The following is a 13,505-nucleotide window of genomic DNA, read 5'->3' as shown; positions in this document are numbered from 1 at the left end:
TTGCCTCCCAATTAAAGCACCTCCATTACATTTCCTGAGGTGCTTGACAAAATACTTGCAGACCAGGAAAATTCTTTCCACCGTTGCCGTCTGGTCCAAGTCGGAGGGGACTTTTTAATGCATTTTCTGAAATTCAGTAAAAGACTGCAACACGGACATATGTTTCTTTTTTCAGCATGACAACAGCTGTAGGACTCAGTCAGGATACCACACACCATTTTTAAAGCTGGAAAGAGCTCTTAACTATTTGACTTTTATAACTGAGGAAACCAAGGCGCCCTTTTAATGATATTAATGTTGCAGGCACACAGTCAGGGTCTAAACCTTTGCCTTCCAAGAACCAGTCCAGTGATTTTCACTAAATGGGGCTGATGCAGCCAATCTGCAGAATGCTTCCATTTGGTGCAAGAATTATCTTTAGGCTGGTGAGTGTAGTAATTAAGAGCAATAATAGCTACTCTAATGGATATGCTCCCAAGCTTGAACAATTTAATGTATTAGAAATTTATTTTTCACTTGTATAAAGTTCTGACAGCAGAGGGTAGGTTCTCTTTCATGCTGTGCCTGAGACACACAGGCTGACAAAGACCATCTTCAGCATAAGGCTTCTGTCATGAATTGCAAGACTACTGATTATGAAAGAAAAATCAATCTCAGAATCACTGCCACTGAATTGGGCTGGACCCAGACTAATGTGGAAGCTTTGGGGATGAGGAGCTTTATACCTAATAAAGTTCTCCATTGCTGCCAAGGAGTCCATGGCCATTTAAGGAGAGAGAAAATTGAGTGAACACAAACTCTCCAAGTGGGTCACACAATTACTTTGGTAATGTGATTTACCATACTTCCCACATCCTGCCTTGTTTCATGGGATTTTGTAATCAGATTCTAATCTTTCTGCTAGAGACTGAACAACTTCAGGCAAGTGACCTCATCCAGGTAGTTAGGTATTCTCCATTGTGCCTTGATACTGAGTATTCAATGATTGCTCTTTTGAATTGAATTTGATAAATATGTGTGCTTGAGAATATATCACATTGAAGCTACTTGGATATATAATTTAATTAGGAAAAAAATTAGAATTTTTATGGATTCATCAACAAATGTCTTTTCCTTCCTTCCTTCACCCCTTCCTCCCTCCCTCTTTCCCTCCCTCCCTCCTTCCCTCCCTTCTTCCCTCCTTTTTTTTTTTTTTTTTTTTAAAGTCCAGGCTGGTATTGCAGTGGTCCAGTATTACGCAGATGGCAGTAACATAATGTGAGCCCATGAGATATGACAAAAGACATGATGATATGTATCGATCCCTGAAGAAGGTGGAGAACTAGATATCTTATGAAATATTTTCTAGATGGGTTTGGAGTCTCTCCTGCTCAGTGTCATGTGAGCTTCATTCCAAAAGGTGCCACAGCCTATTTATATCTCCAGAGCAGTAGGACGGTGACTAAGGTGGGAGACAAATTGTAGCATTGAGACTTACATGGAATAATCACACAGAAAGAAGATGATAAATATAGAAAGTCCTTCCTTCTAGACAGGTCTTTTCTGTTCTAGCCTGAGAGATTACTGCTGATTTACCACGGGACTTGGACTTGACTCCTTCCCATAGTGTTGGCATCAGGACAGATGGTTGGAGTAAAGGGGGTTGTCCAGCGGGTTTGCAGGTGGTGCTCTGTATGAGCCCATGCGCTCCAGTTAGGTTATCCCTGCTCAAGCAGAGGGAAGAAAGTGCTGGAGATCAAGACAAAGGATAATCTATAGGGAAATAGCAATAGGCACTGGATTCATATACCAAGAAGAAAAGTGCATATACTCTTGAGTCAGAAACCATATGGAACTGACAAAGAAATGTCCAGGATCAGATGGATTCACTGGTGAATTCCACCACATAATTATAGAAGGATTGATACCCAGTCTTTCCAAACTCTTCCAAAAAATAGAAGAGGAGGGAATATTTTCATACTCATTTTATGAGGCTAGCATTACCCTAATGCCAAAACCAGACAAGGACGTTGCAAGAAAAGAAAATTACAGGCCAATATCCCTGATGAACACAGATACAAAAATCCTCAACAACATATTAGTAAACTGAATTCCACGATGCATTAAAATCATCATGCACCATGGTCAAATGGGATTTATTCCAATTTCCTAATTGGAAAAGAAAAAGTAAAATTGTCTCTAATTGCAGATGACATGGTCTTAGACGTAGAAAACCCTAAAGACTCCACCAAAAAACTCTTAGAACTAATAAGCGAATTTGGTAAAGTTGCAGGAAACAAAATCAATATACAAAAATCAGTTGTGTTGCTATACACTCATAATGATCTGTCCGAAAGAGAAATTAAAAAACAGTCTCATTTACAGCCACATCAAAACGAGTAAGTCCAGAACTATGAGAGGAGACATTTCTGTTGTTCCAGTCACCTGTATGTGATGCTTGTTGTGGCGGGCCTGGGATACTCATACAGGTGGAGAGACCATGAAGGGACTGTGGGACCTGAAGAATGACAGGAAACTGCCTGGCTTTTCCTTTTGTCTTGTAAATCACAGACCGGGTTCTGGAGCAGTTTGCAACCCAGCAACACAAACGGACATAGATGGATGCTGGCTCTCTCGATAGAAGGACTAGGAGAGGGGCAGCCTAGAAGAACAAAACATTTAGACAATGACCACAGAGACAGCCAAATGTCACAGAAAGGATTGTGGTCCCACTTTTGCCTATGCCAGTGAAGGCCAAGTGGGGAGCCCAGCTGGCTACCCTCACCAGGCTGTAAGGAGGCACCCGACCGCCTGTGGGGATGGTGTCTGAGAGGCCTGAGTGGGGAGCCTGGACTCTCATCCCTGCTGCGTGGTGAGGTGACAAGGATGTCCATCCCCCAGTGCTAGTGGAGAGCACACAGGGAGCCTGGAACAGCAACAAGGCACTCTTCCCCCTTTGTCTTAGTCCGTTCTTCCTTGGGCTGCCCTAACACAACACGGGACGGGCAGTTTATTTTATTTTTTTTTAAGATTTTATTTATTTGTCAGAGAGAGAGAGAAAGCACAAGCAGGGGGAGCTTCAGGCGGAGGGAGAAGCAGGCTTCCCTCTGAGCAGGGAGCCCGATGTGGGGCTCGATCCCAGGACCCTGGGATCATGACCTGAGCCGAAGGCAGACGCTTCACCGACTGGCCACCCAGGCGTCCCGGGACGGGCAGTTTATCAACAACAGAAATGTAGTTCTCACAGTTCTGGAGGCTTGGAATTCTAAGGTCAAGGTGCCGGCGGATTCAGTGATGAGGTCCTACTTCTTCCATGGATGTTGTTTCGCTGTGTCCTCATGTGGTGGAAAAGGGATGGGAGTTCTCTGATTCTTCTCTTATAAGGGCACTAATACCATTCTTGAGGGCTCTGCCCTTATGACCTAAACACACCCAAAGGCCTCACCTCCAAATAGGGTCACCTTGGGCATTAGGTTTTCAACATAAGAATTTGGAGGGGGTTGGGGAACGGGATGGAGAGGAACCTGAGTCCTGGGGCAGCAGTTCTATCCCTGAACCCCTGCCTCAGGTTCTGTGTGGAAAAAAACACTCCCTTCATGTCATCGGGCTTCTCTGGTTAAATTCCCACCATGGGTGGTCAGATGAAATTATAACTGATACAACTTTCTAATATTTTTCCTGCATTGAGGATTATAAGTGAGTTTGGTCTCTACCTTTCTTTATGTTGAGTCTTTGATTTTGGTATCAGGATTATCCTAGTCCCATGACATGATTTATATTTCTAAATAATGGTGGTTTGCCCTCCTTTACTATTTCCTGGATAAATTTTTTAAAACACAGAGGGTTTTTTTTTTGAGGTTTTGATAAAACTTAATTAACCATACATTTATGTGGACCTTGATTTAAGCAGAGTTACTGTAATGACAGTGTTTAGAGACAACCAAGGAAGTTTGAATAAAAACTGGGAATCAGATGATATTAGAGACTTACTTTTAATTCTGTACCATAGTATCATAGTTATTTTTAAAAGTCCTTATCAATTAGCAATGTACTAAAATTCTTGATGGATTGGCTTCAAAATACTCCTGTGTGTGTGTGTGTGTGTGTGTGCGCGCAGGGCGTGTATCCATCTTTGTATACGGTTGGCCATTTCTATAAACATTAAAAATGAAAATAATAGAAAAGAACAGTGTCACTGCTGTCTGACTCACGCCCGTAAAGTCAGGGTGCAGTGGTGAAGTTCTGCCAGTAGACGGCAGTGTTTTATAAGCCAACCAGCCTACATTCATGTATCTAATGGGTCTTGCAGGGATCATTGAGGTTTCTAGGTAACACATTTTTCTAGTATTACAAGCCAGGTGAGATTGTATTGCTTTTAGACCAAAAGCCATGGTAATATTAGAAGAGCAAAAAAAAGCGGGTATAGAGCAATCATAAATGATTTTTTAAATAAGTGATTTATAAGTCCTATAGAGAATTTAGATAGAATGGTAAAATCAACCCCTGTAAACTTATTACCCCTGTATAAACATTTGGTCTCTTTGTCTCTCTCTCTCTTTCCTTTTCTCTACTTCCACCTCTATTTCTCCATCTCATCTGCCTACCTGTATTTTTAACATACATATTTTTTCTTAGCATACATGTATTATATATATAAACATTTTATATATGCACTTTTATCAATGATTTTGGACTTTGATTTTTTTAAACACTTATTTATTTTAGAGAGAGAGGGAGAGAGAGAGAGCACGAGCAGGAGGGGCAGAGGGAGAGGGAGAGAGAATCTCAAGCAGACTCTGTGCTGAGCATGGAGCCCGACGCAGGGCTCAATCTCACAACCCTGAGATCATGACCTGAGTCAAAACCAAGAGTCAGATGCTTAATCAACTGCGCCACCCAGATGCCCCTTTTGGACATTGATTAAAGAAATTATATCATAAAGACCATCATTATAGATGGTGTAGTTCTATCTATAGAAAGATTAAGAGATTTTTTTTGTCTATAACAATTAAGCAACATTCTTCAACCAGTACCATTATATTTTAACTTAAATTGACTTAGGTTATCTAAAATCATTTTAGGGAGAGGCTGTGGAATATGATCTATAGAAATAATACAGACCCTGTCACTGGGCCAACTTGGGTTAGAATCCTTTCTTGTGTGATTGTGGACAAATTACTTAATTTTGTGGGGGCTCCAGTTTCGTTATTTTAAAAAGGCCTGTAATATGAGCATTTTTATGAAGTAACAAAATCTAAAATTAGATGGTCAATGTCAAAGAGCTAGTTTCCTTTCTCAGCAGGTCAAGATGACTCTAGAATTTGTGCACAAGTTAGTCTATTTATACTTTGCTCCTTCCTCCACAGTATTTGGGTTTAGTTAAAAATCTGTAATGACATTAGAAAAATAAGAATAAAAAGGCAGAAACCACACAGATAAAACAACAATGCTAACCATAAAGATTAAAACAGGTGTTTAGTGGTCCAAAAAGAAAAGAAAAAAACAAGATCGGACTTCAGTAAAAGTATACTTCTGCTCTTCTAATGACACAGGTACAAAAATGAAAAGATAAGCTGCCCGCTGAGAAACTAGTCATAAACCATGAATGTGAGAGAAGAATTGAATGCAGAATGTACAAAGAACTCTCACAGTCAATAGTAAGAAAACAAACACGCCAATAAAGACTTGGCCAAAAATTCGAACAGATTCCTTACCGGGGAAGACCGACAGTAAAGTGACAATACCAGGCTTGAGCAACTGGAATGCTCATACACTGCTGATGGGGACACACTTTGGGAAACTGTTGGGCGGGTTCCTATAAAGTTAAGTATACACCTACCTTATGACTATAGTCCTTTACTGGCTATCTATCTCGTCAAGCAAAAATACAGCCATAGTGGAATCTTACTCAGCAGTAAGAAGAATAGACTACTGATGACACACAAGCTGTGGGAATCTCAGTGCTTTCTACTAAGTGAAAGAAGCCAGACTCGAAAGCCTGCGCACAAGTATGGTTCTGCTTATATGACATTCTGGAAGAGGTAAACTGGAGGATCAGAAAACAGATCAGTGGTTGACCAGGGCTGGAGAGAGGGGAGGTTGCCTGCAGAGGGACTCAAAGGCACTTTTAAGGGCGATGGATCTGTTCTCTGTCTTGAACATGGTTGTGGTTACATAGCTATGTACTTGCCAAAATTCATAGAACTATACACTAAAAAAGGCATATAGTTTTACCGTAGTAAACTATATCTCAGTAAACGTCATTTAAAAAATGCTGTGATTGCGCATAAAAGCTGATGCTGAGCTTCTTGGAAGCCAATGAAAAAGAAGTAAATGTGCTAACTTACATACTTCTATCTACAAGAAAAAGTTCCAGTTCTCTGTGTGACTAAATGTTTTCCTAGTATCAAAGTTGACAATTTCTCTCTTGGTGAATTGCACAGGAGTTGTGCATGGGATAATATTCTAAATAACAATTTCATAGAAATTACAAAAGTGGAATTCATACGACTATTTCCTATACAAATGTTGACTGTGGATAGAGGACATCAGGTGGTAAGGTTGGTGTGTGGCCTGGGAATCCAGTGGATTATCCACCCAGTGACCTTAGAGGGATTTTTCCTTGGTGAATGCACCAGAGCCAAGGGGCCACCTCTTAGCCTTGCTTGCTTATAAACCCCTGCTGCTGTTTCAGAGCTGGATGGATTCATCCTAATGCCAACCCAAAGGCCAATTTATTTATTTGCAACCAAAAGCCTAACCATCTAGCAAACTGGATGGTGGCATCCTCTGGCCAATACACTCGTTCCCAGCTTGAGGAGGCATGGTGAATAGTTGCTGGAATATCAACTCAGAGATTTGATTAGAACACCGACTCTGTGTTTTATGAGCTGAGTGTGACACTGGGTAAATTACCTAACTTTCCCTAAGCCTCAGATTTCTGAAATGTGGGAATAATAACACCTCTCTTATAAAAGTTGCTGTGAGGAATAAATAAAATAGTATATATGAATTACTTAGCATAGTGCCTGGGCATGTCATAAGTTCTTAGTACATATTCATTCTAACTGGGTAGCCTCACTTACAGCAAATTTGCAGATAGGTGGTTGATGAGCAATAGGTCTTTTGGATTATTCTCCTTTGAAACCAGAGTGATTCTTTTTTTTTTTTTTTTTTAAAGAAACTAGATGTAATTATTCCCCTGTTTAAAAGTCTTCAAGGATTTTGCATTGCAGTTAGAAACTCCTTATCATATTCTCCTAGGTGGTTCTAATTTTTGGCCACCATGGTTGGAATCTCCTAGGGAACTTTAAAAACTACCGATGCCTGTTTTTCACCCCTAGAGATTGTGATGAAACTGGTCTGGGTGGTGACTGGGCATTGGGACTTTCATGAACTCTCCAGGTGATTCCAGTGCGATATGACCTGACCCCTCCCTACTGTCTAACCGCCTGTCTCACCACGCCTTCTCTCCCTTCAGCTCCAACCACCAGGCCTCCTTTCTGATCTGTGTGTTGAGTTCTTCCTCCCCTCAGGAGGACCTAGTGCTTCCTCACTACTGAGCCAGATGCTACCAACCCTTCCATGCCAACCCCACATTCCACCTGTTAGGACCCCGGCCCTTGGTCAGAACATGGCGTCGTCCTTCATATTGGGAATCTGGAAGTTTGGAGGGCTGGGAGTTTAACAATTAGAATCTTCTGTCACTGGTTGTACTTGGAAATGTGTGCATCTTTAGATATCAATTACAATATTCACAGGGCTAATCTGGTCTTCACAGTGAAGATGTGTAAGTCTGAGGTATTCAAAAGTCATCCAGGCTCTTTTGAGCCCTTTATGAAGGGTCAGGACCAGAGTGAGGCAGGTGATGCACTGGCTTCAGGCACAAAATTTAAGGAGGTACCAAAAAAAAAAAAAACCCTTCAGTAATTCAGATAAATAATATTTTAATGCAATATTTAAAAATCAAAATTTATGCAAAAAATGCATGATGAAAAAATATCAGAATTGGAAGGAAAGACTGGCTCTATCTTGTGAATAAAGAAATATCAATGGGGACTGTTTTATTTCGTAGCTGTAGTGTACTTGAGAGAAGTTGATTCTGCTTGCTTTCTTGGGTTGTGTTTCTCAAACAAGGGTGATAGGGATTTCCAGAAGTATACAATTTGTGACGAAAATATTTTACAGTAAAACACAAATAGACCAATCATGGGAAAGAATGCAAAATTTCTATGAAAGATTAAAAGAAATCAGACAGAAAACTGAGGAAATGTTTCCTCAGAAAGCTTTAGGGTGAGTCCTCAGAATCGTGGAAGAGCCACATTTTGTTTATTCGGCCACTGGTGGGGTCAGTGAGTGCGAGAGGCAGGGTCATAAAGCTTGTAATTAAAGAACATCAGAGTACAAGACAGTAGAGTTGGAATAATGTGCAGATTAGCTTGTGGCTGTACTTGGCTGCAAATTGGCCGGGGGGGGGGGGTACTTGAAATAATGGGAAGAGCCTCAAGTCTGATGAACTTCGTAAATGACCTTACACAAAGCTTTCCTGGCTGAGCACCTGCTCCCTAGTGCAAAAGGAAAATGTTGGGACAGAGGAGGTGTAAGGTTCTTTCTAGTTTTAATATTCTGAGATATTTTAGGGGCACCTGGGTGGCTCAGTCAATTAAGCGCCCGACTCTTGATTTCTGCTCAGGGCATGATCTCAGGGTCGTGAGATCAAGCCCTAGGTTGGGCTCACCGCTCAGCCGCAGAGCCTGCTTAAGATTCTCTGTCCCTCTCTCTGCCCCTCCCTCGCCACTCATGCTCTCTCTCTTTCTCTCTCTCTCTCAAAAAAAAAAGAAATATCTGAGATATTTTGAAAGACAAAGGCTCCTGAGCCATCTTCCTTTAACATGTCAGGCATGAAGGTGACCAGCAGAGGGCAGCTAGTGCCCTCCAACCCCTCACCCCAACCCCTGCCCCGCCTTGTCTTTAAAGTAATTTCCCAAAATTTCCACCCACCCAGGAAGGAGTTGTGGTCCTATAAAGGAAACTGTGTTTGAACCATTTGACAAGAGCCAGTCCTGAAAGAGATTCTCCTTTTCTTTTTTTAAATTTTGTTTTGTTTTTACATCTGTAAACTAAAAAGACATTCTTAAGACATTTTCTTGGCTCTGGGACTTCACTCTCTCTTGGTTTGGCTCCTGCCTCACTGTCCACTCCTTCTCTGTCTCTTGCTGGTTCCTGCTCATCTCTCTGACCCTTACATATTACCTGACAGGGCCTGGTCCCTGTTCCTCTATTTACACTCACGGCCTTGTGACCTCATTCTGTATCCGAATTCACATCCATATCCCAGACTGCTTTCCCTGAGCTCCAGACTCACGTATCCATCTGCCCAAGGGACATCGCCAGTTGGAGTTCTAACAGGACAAAATCCAATATGTCCAAATCCAAAGTCCTGATTTCTGTCTCCTCCCCCAAAGTTGCTTTCCCTCACCTTTCCTGGTCTCAGTAAATGACATTTCACATTTTCTAGTTTTCAGGTCTTTCATTTTTCTGTCCTAACTCACATCCCATATGTCATCAAAATGTATTTGTTCTATGGTTAAAATATGAGCAGAATCTAACCACGCTTCACTGCAGTCACCACAGGGTCTCCTGACTAGACTACCAAGAGGTAGACATGTTCTGGGCTGGATGGAAGTATAAAAGGATGTTAAAATGGGACTTTTGGGGTATTTGCTTTGTAAGATGCCCCAGAGGTCTATAATACTACAATAAGTATCAAGTGGACAAGCTTCTTACATTACCTGACCCTGAGTTGCTTCATACACCTGCAGGAACCGACTGCTACTGCTGTTCTCACCTCATTTCCCTGACCGTGCTACCTTAAGTACTCAGGTCACAGCTGAAAGGCCCTGTTTATGTGAAGTCTCATGCTTCTCCTCTTGGCAAGCTTGGTCTCTGTGCTCATATGTCCTGGATGTGACTGTGGAATTTTGCGGACCGATGGTACAATTTTCACATTTTTTGTTTTTACCAAATCAATAACGATAATAGTGAGTTTCCTAGACTCTAAGACATGTCTTTGCTGTAGAACATTAGTATTACAAGTATGGAAATTTTGATTTAAAATCTGCACTAAAATACATTTATTCATTCTAAAAAAACCACTTTGCTAGTGCCAGTCATAGTTTGAGTCTATGCCTTCTTTCGTAATCCATGCCAGACTCATTACTTCCGAGAATTAATAAATTATTTGGAAGATTATCAAAGAAATACTCCTCGCTTAATGTATGGAATTGACTGGTGACTGATTTATATCCTGGGACATTGTACAGTATGTGAGCTTCTTCCGCAACCACCCCTCCACTCCCTTCCCGCGATGCAGAAGGGAGACATGAAGTCTCCACTGGGTGGGAGAGTCATCAGTGACCCAAATCTGCCAGATTATTGATTTCAGAGATTAAAAGCCTAGTAGATAGGCAATAGGTGGAGAGGATTTCAAGTAATATTAAAAAGAGACAATTCGATGGGTTGGCCTGATTCCCTGTCCACTAGGGTTAACCTTTCCAGTTTTCCTAAGAATGAGGGTTTCTCAGGGGCTGGGATTTCAGTGCTAAAGTCGAGAAAGTCCTGTGAAAACTGGGTCGCTTGGTCGTCCTATCTATCTGTGCATTGCTCTATGCTCTTGTGAGGAGACCAAGGTTCAGGGAAGGGGAAAGAGATAGAAGTAAAGACAGTTAAGTGTTCCTGTGAGCCATAGAGAGCTTTGAGAAAGGAAGAGAAGTAATCAGAGTGGGCCATTGAGAGGACAGTGGGGAGACAGAAACGAGTGTAATGCTTGGAGTCCTTACAGGCTTAAGTGGTGGGGCATGAGGTATGTGAAGAGTGTTACCAGTCAGGGTTCTCCAGAGAAACAGAACCAGTAGGATATGCATGGTGAGAGCGATTCTGCGAATTGGGAGTGTGGGGACTGGCAAATCCAAAATCTGTAGAGTCGGCTGGCAGGCTGGAAATTCAGGTTAGTGTTGATATTGTAGCCTTGAGGTCGAAATTTGTAGGCTGTAACTCAGGCCCAGTTTCTATGTTGCCTCTTACGGAGGAATTGCTTCTCCTTTGGGAAACCTCAGTCTTGGTTCTTAAAGCCTTCAACTGATTGGATGAGCGCCCCCCCGCCCCATTATGGAGGTGTTCTGTATAGATAAATGTTTCTGTGATTTGGCCCCCATAACCGACCACCTGGGCCTGCATGCACATAGGCGGGCTAAAGAATGTTATTTGGGAGACTCGTGCTGTGTGAATAACCTTGGGAGCCTAATTGTTTAAAATATATTGGGTGGCCTCCAGCTCTGGCCCTTCTGTTCTGGACGCCAAGAGCTACAGTCTTGTCTCACATCCCCTCCTGCTCCAGGCGGGACGGGCCCCCCAGAATGGAATCCGGGAGGGGAGGCAGACACACATGGCTCAGGCTCCTTGAAAATATAGAAACATGATAACGTGGGGTGCCTGGGTGGCTCAGTTGGTTAAGCGACTGCCTTCGGCTCAGGTCATGATCCTGGAGTCCCGGGATCGAGTCCCGCATCGGGCTCCCTGCTCAGCGGGGGGTCTGCTTCTCCCTCTGACCCGCTTCCCTCTCGTGCTCTCTGTCTCTCATTCTCTCTCTCAAATAAATAAATAAAATCTTAAAAAAAAAAAAAAAGAAACATGATAACATGGAAATGCAGCTCGCTCCAAACTGCACGTAGGCGAACAAATGTTTAATTTCAAACCCCGTGTTTTGCCCTATAAATATGGCCCTTGTGGGGATGGTCAGCTGGAAGTGTCCCCTGAGGGGAGGACGCTCCGCCCAGGCGTCTCAATCCAGACTCCAGGCTGGCTGTCTCCACCGGGCTTCCCCAGCTGGTGAGGTGGGTTGTTGTAAGTACCCGATTCGATGTCACTTGGCCTTATTCTCATTTCTTGCCTGCTATTCCCTTCGTCTATGTGTAGATTCCTTTCCTCTTCTGTTTCTATTAGGTTTCTATAATAATCATAATAATAAAATTTTCTTTCCTTTTCGAAACCGAAACAGGGCTGTGGTGAATCTTTTGTGCCGAACGGGCGGGGACTCTGTGTTATGTAAGGGCTACTAACATAAATGTTAATCACACCAAAAAAATACATTCGCAGCAACATCTAAACTGGCATTTGACCACACCACTGGGTGCCCTAGACTACTTGAGTTGACACATAAAATTAACCGTCATCAGGGGCAAATTGAGGGGTGGAGTGATGGGAGAATTGACCCTTTGTGAGGATGAGGTATGGATCCCCAAGTAGGGTCTACTTGATACAGGGGCTAGCTGGGTCTTAGGAAATGGCTCATGCCACGAAGTGGTACAGCGGCCACGTGGACCCCCATAGAACACCCAGTGTGCCACCTGACAGAGGAAGCCTCAGGCACCTGCCCCACTCAGAGAAAAGATGGCGGAAGTGTCCGTAGCTGGACTTGTGTACCCAAGGCCACAATAACCTCTCCCCTCCTTACCGGGACTGCATGCTTGGTGTCCTTAAGGGATTTCCAGCCCTGACCCCTTCCCTCTGCTTGTGAATGAACAGCAGGACGAGGAACGGGAAAAGGAAAGTTTATATGGTACCCAAGCAACCCTGAGCTGACTTCTCAAACCACTGGATGGAACTGAATTTTCTTGAAGACACCTAGATTTCATAAATTGGTTAATTTAACACAAAATGAAAATATTGAACTGAAAAGATAGAATAACTAAAATTCAGGACTCAGACTTCCCCTAGCTCAAATGAGGGTACCACATGTCTCCCTGAGTGAGTAAATTCTGGGCCTGTCTTCCATCTCTCTGGCCCTTCCTTGCACAGCCCGGGAACCCGAGCTCAAGTGTTTGCCTCGTCCTTACCCATCTGCGGGAGAAAAATGGCTTTGGATCTCAACATTTTCTGGTCAGAGGTTTAATAAAAAGTTGGGCCCAAAGTTCTCCACTTTCTTTTTGTGCCTTCCTATCCCTTCCCCGCCTCCCTCCCATTGTTTGTTTGTTTCCCAGCATATTTTATTATTTTACCAGGGTTATTGATATGAAGAACTAAGCTCATCATTTCTGTAAACTGAACCCATTTAAAAACATTTTTGAATTTAAAATAGAAGCTCTTCATTAGATCTTGTAGCAGTTTGTCATTTTAGAACTTCTAAGTTGTTCTAAGAGATTCTAAGTTGACTTTTGTGTTTTCTTGTCATACAACTCTCTTTTGGTGATATTTTTAGCTCTTTAGATTTCCACGGGTACTTTCACAACCCACCGCTCATGCAATTTGCTTCTTTACTCACTGATTGCTTTGCATAGGCCCCTCCAGGCCCAGACCAGCTGCTCAGGTTTTATAAGAGGGGCCTTTGCTATGTGAGCTGAGCTGCATTGGGCAGGCAGGGACAGCAAGATGGTGTCACAGAGGCAAATCCTCATATCCTTGTTGCTGTGGGTCTCAGGTGAGAAACTGAAAAGTGCCATAATCTTTTTGGAGTAGTGTCATTTTAGAGT

At 42.6% G+C, this 13,505-nt stretch overlaps 2 protein-coding genes across 3 annotated transcripts in view; one reads left to right on the top strand and one right to left on the bottom strand.

The window, feature by feature from the left end:
* LOC123851077 (immunoglobulin kappa light chain-like) overlaps positions 1–13,505 on the bottom strand; it is a 92,026-nt gene that overhangs the window by 14,782 nt on the left and 63,739 nt on the right. The gene's annotated exons all lie outside the window — the stretch shown is intronic.
* Positions 1–13,505, top strand: part of RPIA (ribose 5-phosphate isomerase A) — a 91,195-nt gene that overhangs the window by 76,956 nt on the left and 734 nt on the right. The gene's annotated exons all lie outside the window — the stretch shown is intronic.

Source organism: Mirounga angustirostris, unplaced genomic scaffold (genome assembly GCF_029215605.1).
Source record: "Mirounga angustirostris isolate CCGP_5_RB_7025 unplaced genomic scaffold, mMirAng1.0.hap1 SCAF_10, whole genome shotgun sequence".
In the NCBI taxonomy this organism is placed as follows: Eukaryota; Metazoa; Chordata; class Mammalia; order Carnivora; family Phocidae; genus Mirounga; species Mirounga angustirostris.
Note: the sequence above shows the minus strand (reverse complement) of the source record. Positions and strands in the feature narration are given on the sequence as shown.